General features: G+C 32.6%; 1 pseudogene; it reads right to left on the bottom strand.

Annotated features, from left to right (window-relative positions):
* Positions 1–226: 226 nt before the first annotated feature.
* On the bottom strand, positions 227–7,984 carry LOC112729677 (probable pectinesterase 29; annotated as a pseudogene).
* Between the last annotated feature and the right edge of the window lie 678 nt (positions 7,985–8,662).

Here is an 8,662-nt window from a genome sequence, read left to right as displayed (position 1 = left end):
GTTATTCCTGCAAAAAAAATTAATATTTTAGACGATCATCCAATTAGAATCATATGTTTACATAACAATTTAATACATAACTATAATTCTTAAAATATTATGAACTAAGTCACATTGACACTGTTGTTTTGAATTTAACATGAGTTTTGAATTTAACATGAGTTAATAATGTTGTTAATGAGATGATTAGCATAGTAACAAAGTCTTACTCATGTTGAGAGTAAACTCATGGGTCCCAACCAAAGAGTTGAATAATGTTGGCCATATTTGTGTTGTAGAAAAGAACTCTAGTATAAGATCTCCAAGGCCTTCCCAAGAAAGTAGAATCATTTCCAAAGACATTGTAATTTTTGAACACAAACCCATTTGAATTCGTTCTCCCTTGTGCTGTTATATATCCTACAAACCCTTTTTTTAATGGCCCTCCAATCACATTTATGCTACATCTCTGCCATTATCAATACAATAATAATACATTTAAATAATCAGCATTTCTCATCCAATCCATTTTTATTTTGGTGAAGTTTATGATTATTGTAGTTATAATAGTTACTATGGCTAAACAATTTTAACATTATTTAAAAAATATTATTAAAATTAAATTCATATATTTTTATATGAATTTTATATTAAATTTTAAATTAATTTTTAATATGAATTTTACATTAAATTTTAAATTAATTTTTATGATATATAATTCTATAAATATTTATGTGACATTTTATAAGTCTTAAAATAAAATTAAACTAAAATTAAGTATTAAAGATTTTCTTACGACTAAAAAAATATTATTTTAACTGAAATCATAAACACAATAGCATGCACCTTTTATATTTTAATAAAATTCAATTACCTCAAACAATGACTGGCCAGCTCCAAAAATAAAATCAACAGCACCTTGAATAGTATAAAGTTTGTAGTAATATCTTTCTTGGTTATCTCATAAAGTGTCTTGCAATCCAAAGAATCCAACTCTATAAAAATAAGACTTGTTTCCATTTATCAATGCAACATCTACGGCAGAGAGCCCTGAGGTTCGTATTTATTGGATTGTTGTATGTATTCTGTTTCAAAAAAAATAAATATGAATTTTCTCAAAATATTTGAATTTATTTTCTGAGAAATTATTTTATAAATTAAAGAATATCTTATTAATTTTTAAGATATTTATTTTTAGCTTCACATTATCTTTTGAGCCCAACAAAAACTGCCGTAAAATATGAGATATTTAAGTATTGGGTAAGTTGGGTCAATTACATTACTTATGTGATATAATAAAATATGGTGATAATGAATCATTCAAATTAGACTTGTTTTAATTTCAAGGTATGTAACATTAAATAAAGGTGAATTCTATTGTGTAGAATGTAATTTTTTTTCTACACACCTAGAACTTAGGTAGAAGCTTTTAAAAATGGACACCTATTGTCCTGTACTCTATGTCTAATAAGGTCTTGTAGTCTCTTTATATTAAGTATTAACTGAAATTTTTGAAGACAATTGTTAGACTAAATCCCCAAAATGGTCCTTTAGATTGGGTTTCTGCACCAATTTCACTCCTGAGTTTCCAATTGCACCATTTTGATTCTCGAGATTGAACTCCGGGCACCATAAAAGTCCCCAAGCCTATTTCTGGCCTGAGTAAGCAAATCGGAGTGCTAATCTGGCAAGTAACTGCCACGGTGGATGTGAAAACGGCTATATGACGTGGACATTTGGTGAATTTGCTCCAATATAGTCCCTACTCCCATTTATAAACCCTAAACTCAATGTGAACCCTATCTTCTTCATCTTCTTCTTCCATTTCTGTCTTCTTTCTTCTTCTTCTTCTTGTGACAAATGATGGGTGGTGCTAGTCACGCAGTAGGGAGTTCGAGCTGCTCCTCTTCAACCAGGAACTGGACAAGAACATCAAGTGCAGAGTCTTTTTTTCAAATTAACAACATGATTGTAGGATAACCATGCACTTCGAATTTCTCATAACCATTATCACCAGCCCAAATTGAATGTCAGTTTTTAGACTCCTTCCTAACCTTTTCAAGCCTACTTTTGATAACTGGTGGTAGTATTCCCACGTGATTTTCCAGCTTCACCTTATTCTTAGCCATTGTATGCATTACAAACATTCTGATTTTTTCAAGCAGTGTGATGATTGGCTTTCCTCGTGCTTCCTTTATCTTTGAGTTAAATACTTCACATGCGTTGTTGCAAATAGAGTCCAACTTTAACTTGTGACTGAACTTTAACATTGTCCATGAATTTCCTGGCCATTTTTTTAGATATGTCTAGGCATCCTCGTTAAACTTCTTAATCTTATCCATTAACTCCTTGAACTCCTGGTACATAGTGGCCCGTTCACAATCCCACAACAATTTTCTTAGCTCCAAGTCTTTCCATTATTTGTTGAAATTACGCTACAAATGTCACACACAGAAATGGTGATGCACATTAGGCATCACCTCCCTCATGGCTGGAATCAGACCCTACAACAAAAATTGAGATAACATAGCCATGTTGAGTGAGAACACATAATGATCCACCATAATAGTCTCTAACTTTTACCCCGTACACCATAATAAATCCTGACTTTTAAAAAATGTACCGTAACAGTCCGACAGTCCCTAACTTTCACATTGATTCACCATAATAGACCTTAACATTTATATCGTGCAAACAACATGGTCCCATTCCAATTTTGCAAAATCAGTTCATATTCAACTCAAATAAAATTCACCAAACTGATTTCAAGAACAACTCATAAACGGTTGCTTATGCTATTATGCAGACTTCCTAATTTCAAGAATCAATATTTCATCATCATTAACCAATGTTAGTCACACACATACAAAATTAAATAAATAATCATTATTTCAATAATCATTAAGCTTTTTGGTGAACAAGCTACCAACATTCTTTCATCTTGTCATACCCAAGCTTTTTATGGTAATTCCTAATATAGAAAACATCTAATGTATCTTCATCAATATCAGCCAAACAATTTTTCTTATTAGGAGAATAAACCATCCTTCCTTCTTTATTTTTTTCAAAGCTACCCCCATGATGGAGTATAATGTCAATTAGATTTTTTATCTGCATCAGAAATAAAAATTGTATACATTAATTCAATGATCATGGTCACAACCCAAAAATCAACAGATTGCATTTCATGGATGGTAAAAAAAACTTTTCCCTGTTTCATTAGGTAAAAACAGAGCATGTTTAAAATCCATATCCTAACAGAACAATATATGAAACACTAAACCTTTATCAATGATGAAAATACCCCACCACAAACAAATAGAAAGCCAACTAAACCCTTGAAAATCAAGTTATGATTGTCGAAAAAAAAATAAGGGCACTGTGTACTCACCTCAATAACAACAACAATGGTGTTTCCTCAATAACGGCACTGTGAACTCCACGGCGACACTAGCAGTCCCGCAAAACTGTTGAACTCGAAAACCTTAAACCACCACACTAAGCCTTCACCATTGTCAGAAGAAGAGGGAGTCTAAGTGTTTCAGTGTTGGAGAAAGGAAGGAAAAGATTGTGAGTGATCAAAATCCATATGGCTCTAACGTTTTGTTTTCTTCATTCATGTAAAACGGTGACGTTTTACTTTCGTTAGGGTTAACATCCACCGTGGCAGTCACTTGCCAGATCAGCATTCCGATTTGCTGACTCAGGCCGGAAATAGGTTTCAGAACTTTTATGGTGCCCGGAGTTCAATCTCGAAGACTAAAATGGTGCAATTGGAAACTCATGGATGAAATTGGTGCAGGGACCCAATCTGAGGGACCATTTTAGGGATTTAGTCCTATTGTTAATTTGGCGGATTAAATTTTTTTTGTAGCAAGCCAGTTAAAAATTTGGACCATACTTAAATTTGGACTTAAATAAGTCCCTGCTTTTTATTGCTATAGTTGATTAATTATTATAGTTTGTTATTTATAACTTAGCTTTATCAATCATCCGTGACCAAAGAAAGAAGAAAAAAAATACAAATAGTCACCTTTGATTATTTTAATCAAAGATAAAATAAAATAAAATATTAAAAAAAATAAAAATCTGATTTTAGAAAATGAATCATGATGTGATTTTATTTCTAGATAAAACTTTTCTTGTTGCATTTTTTTCTTATATTATAAATGTTATATATGTTATAATTATTTAAATTTTTTAAATATTATTTTAGATTTAAAAAAAAATCGTATGATAGAAAATATTCATTTAGAAACTAAAATAAAATATTTCAACATTTGATTTTCCTATAAACGTATATACATACAAATTTAGTGTATAAGCATAATGATTGTAAGGGTTAAAATATAATGAAGTAAAAGTATGGTGATATTATTCATTTAAATTGAAATAATTTTCTCAAATTTGTACCAAAATCGGTGTGGCCAAACTTTTGTTTTTCATAAATCCATAAAAAAAAAAAGGAGATTGTATGTTGGTATTTAATTTGATTTTCATTGTTTTTTTGGAAATAATGCTCTATTAATTTTTTTATTTTTGTCTTTATTAATTTATTTATGTTAAAAAACCTAAAAAGGTTATACCATATTTTTTTTGTTGGTGAACAGTTATATCATATATTAAAAGATCTAAAATTATTATGTTGGCTCAAATTAAAGTATGGTCTAATTTTTAATTGGTCTGTTACAAAAAAATCAAACCCACTTAATTAACACTTTCATTCAAAAATTAATCTCAGTTAATATTTAATATAAAGAGATAAATCACCGCAAACTATCCTATTGATAAACTAAGAGATTACAAGACTTGATTAGACATAGAGAACATTACAACAGATGTCCATTTTTAAAAACTTCTACCTAAGTTCTGTATGAATAGAAAAAAATTACATTCTATACCATAGAATTCACCTTAAATAAATTTTATTAGTTATTTGTCCACTGAAATTTTGGAGTTTGGAAATCACATTAAATATAATTAAATAAATAAAAAGAATTAAAAAATATATTTTTTTATAATTCAATAAAAGATTGGTTATCCACTAAGATCTATCATCGTAACGTAATAAGAAGGTCACTTATGTCATATATATTAGAGATAGAAAATTTTCAAACATTAAATAATATTTAAGAGATGAAATAAAAAAAAAGGCAGAGAATGATATAATAATTATAAATGGTTAGTTACCCTAAAAGAGATGGATTTGACGACGATATTATCAGCCATGGATTGGAACGTAGGGCTCTGAGCGGTTGTATTATGGTCACCCCATTCAACCCACGTTTTCTTCTTTCCAGTTCCCTTCAATATTATGTATGGTTTATCACTTGGAATCGTCACTTTCTCCCTATAACACCAAATTTCTTAAGTCAAATTAAATAAAAGAGTTACATGCCACAACTCAAAATAATAGTAAATAAGACTCGGTCTAAAAATATTATTATTTACATAAAAATATTATGTGAAAATAACAGTGAATTAGGTAGAAACTCAATGGCAGTTAATTGCACCTGAATTTTCACTTATAGTTGTTATTTTCACATAAAACATTTGAAGTGAATAGTTATCTAGAAAAAGTTACTATTTCTTTACAGAGCAAAAGAATATTGAATTTATTACCTGTAAATACCAGCCTTGACATTGATTGAAACCCAATACTTATTGTTGGAAGGGACAAAATCAATGGCAGATTGAATTGTAGAGAAGTTGCCATGTTCGAAAGAATCGACAATAATTTTGCTGAATGGAAGGATTTTGTCTCCAACAGTTCGGTAATACTATGCATTAACAACTCCTGAATTTAGTAGCACAAACACAACTCCACCAACGAACAAGAAATAGCAACATCGTCAATTAATTCAACACCTGTGTTAATAGTTGGGATCAAATTCAAGTTTTTTTTTTTTATATAGATATAAGAAGCAGAAAAAGTAACACTACATGCAAGAGGAAGAGGTGACAACAATATATTTGGCAGTGGAATTAAGGAATAATGAAGTGATGATTGTGTATTTATGGACACAAGTTTCTCTGTGTGTGTAAGGTCCCACGTCGGTTGGGGAGGAGAACGAAGCATGCCTTATAAGGGTGTGGATACCTCTCCCTAACATGACGCATTTTGACGAGTGAGTGTGGGGGGTTTCAGCTATCATCCCTATCGTCAAAGGCAAAACCGTGAGGCCTTGTGTGCAAAAGCGGACAATATCGTGCTAGCGGGTGGTTTGGGCTATTACAAATGGTATCAGAGCCAGAGCCCAGATCGATGTGCCAGCGAGGGCGCTGGGCTCCCTTAGGGGGGTGGATTGTAAGGTCCCACATCGGTTCGGGGGGGGGGGGACGAAGCATGCAAGGTCCCACATCGGTTCGGGAGGGAAACGAAGCATGCCTTATAAGGGTGTGGATACCTCTCCCTATCATGACGCGTTTTGATGAGTGAGTGTGGGGGGCTTCGGTTACCCTATCGTCAAAGACAAAACCGTGAGGCCTTGTGTGCCAAAGCGAACAATATCGTGTGTGGGACTTTACAATCCACCCCCCTAAGGGAGCCTAGCGCCCTCACTGGCACATCGATCCGGACTCCGGCTCTGATACCATCTGTAACAGCCCCGACCACCCACTAGCACGATATTGTCCGCTTTGGCACACTAGGCCTCACGGTTTTGTCTTTGACGATAGGGATGATAGTCGATACCCCCCACACTCACTCGTCAAAACGCGTCATGCTAGGGAGAGGTATCCACACCCTTATAAGGCATGCTTCGTTTCTCTCCCCAACCGATGTGGGACCTTACAGTGTGGATTTTGGAGGGAACGTTTTATTTTTCAATTTAACATGTAAGTTTTTTTGTATTAGAAACAATTTTATTCCGAGTGTATGAAATTTTATAGGAGGTTTAATAAAAAGAATGATACAACACAACCTAGACCAGAGGTATGAAGATTAAAAGAGACTAGCACACAGAATTACCTTAGTGTTTGATCCTTCAGATTTCTTTATATAACAAGCGAAGCAAATCACTCACCTCACTTTTTCACACTAAAAAAACGTGCATAAAGCAATGAAAATTTTATTCATCAAAGTTGTCTAAGTTGTCTCACCAAAGCTGTTTAAATAGGCTCATAAGAAACTAACTAAAAGATAAGATAAAATAACTTAATTTAACTCTTCTAAAGATAAGATAAGATAACTTAATTTAATTCTTCTAAAAATAAGATAACTAATTTAAATCATATTTGATCTTATTGGATTAAATCAAATTTTATTTAAATATTAAAATCCTAACCTATGATAACTAATTTAAAATCAAATTTGATCTTATTAGATTAGATTATATTTGATTTAAATTTAAAATTCTTAAAAATACTACTAAACAAATCAGAATTAAATTAAATCTTTTAATAAATCTTGACAACAAAGCAAACTAATAAGATATAGACTTAATAATTTCAAAAATTAATAATAAATTTGTGTTTTAACCATAATTTTTTAACTTAAAAAAGGTATTTGTCACTTTAATCAAAATTTTCTTTTGTTTTTAGTAGCGAGTGTTAAGATTTAGGAAAAGTCAAAAGAGATTTGTATTTTAGTTGGTTGGAATAATTAAGAGATGGGAGAGAGGGTGGCACAATCAAATGATATTATGGTATTTTACCAATTTTAATATTGTAGACCATGACATATGATGATATTCCGTATTTAATTTACTAAAAATTGAAACATACATATGGTGTTATGGTACTTTACCGAAATTGTCACATTAGGTATAATTGGTTTTTAGCTTACCCAAATGTGTAATGTGTTCACATTCTCATTAAATTAGGTGAATTATAACCTGCACCGGTCCAATTGAGGAGAATGATGCACCTTATCCTTTCTGCATTGCTGTCCAGCTTGAGGGAGTGCCACACATAGGAGAGGTACGGTGAGGTGGCATGTGTCAGGTACAATGTTCACCGATGAAGGGGGAGAGTGGTTAACGGGTGGAAATTGAATTTGGCCCATAAGTGGCTAGTTTGTAAATGTCAAAAATTGATGGGGTGGAGCTGAAATTGAATTTTTGGTGGGATGGGTACTTTTTTGGTCCAGTTTGGGGCCTATAGTGTGATAAAAATGTTGGGCCTAATTTTTTTTTATTCAGAAACAAAATAAGTTACAAGGGAATGGGAAAAAAATTTTCAAGGAGGAATTCAACTTCATTAATTTGTTGCAACGTTAATAATCATGTCTCGAAAAAAATGTAAAGGAATAAGGTAATTTCAAATGGACAATAAATGTTTATATATAGGCGCATGGAGTTCATATTCGAACACTACAGCCTGAACTCTGAAGGATAGGAGAGATGGAGGAGAATATGCAACGCTACTTGTTCATTGCCGTTACGAAGGGGCACAAGCCCGGTGTATACACGAGTTGGGAGGAGGCGAACCAGCAAGTTGTGGATTTTACGTTTCCTGAGTTTTACTGATTCAATAGCTTTGAACACGCATGCTCGTGCTTCAAAGCGAGGATGTCGTCCATTTGTGCTGAGAGAGGTGGTAATGGTGAAACTGTTGGAGTCAGGCCGGATGAAGGTGGCGGAAAGAAATTGGCTATCTCCAGCGGAGGCAATCCTTGCCGGCCAGTTGTTTCATGTAAGACTTGTGAAATGGCATTCAGTTTTCAATAATTAGTGTATTTATG

Source organism: Arachis hypogaea, chromosome 12 (assembly GCF_003086295.3).
Source record: "Arachis hypogaea cultivar Tifrunner chromosome 12, arahy.Tifrunner.gnm2.J5K5, whole genome shotgun sequence".
In the NCBI taxonomy this organism is placed as follows: Eukaryota; Viridiplantae; Streptophyta; class Magnoliopsida; order Fabales; family Fabaceae; genus Arachis; species Arachis hypogaea.
The sequence above is the reverse complement of the archived record's forward strand: the minus strand, read 5'-3'. Positions and strand labels throughout refer to the sequence as shown.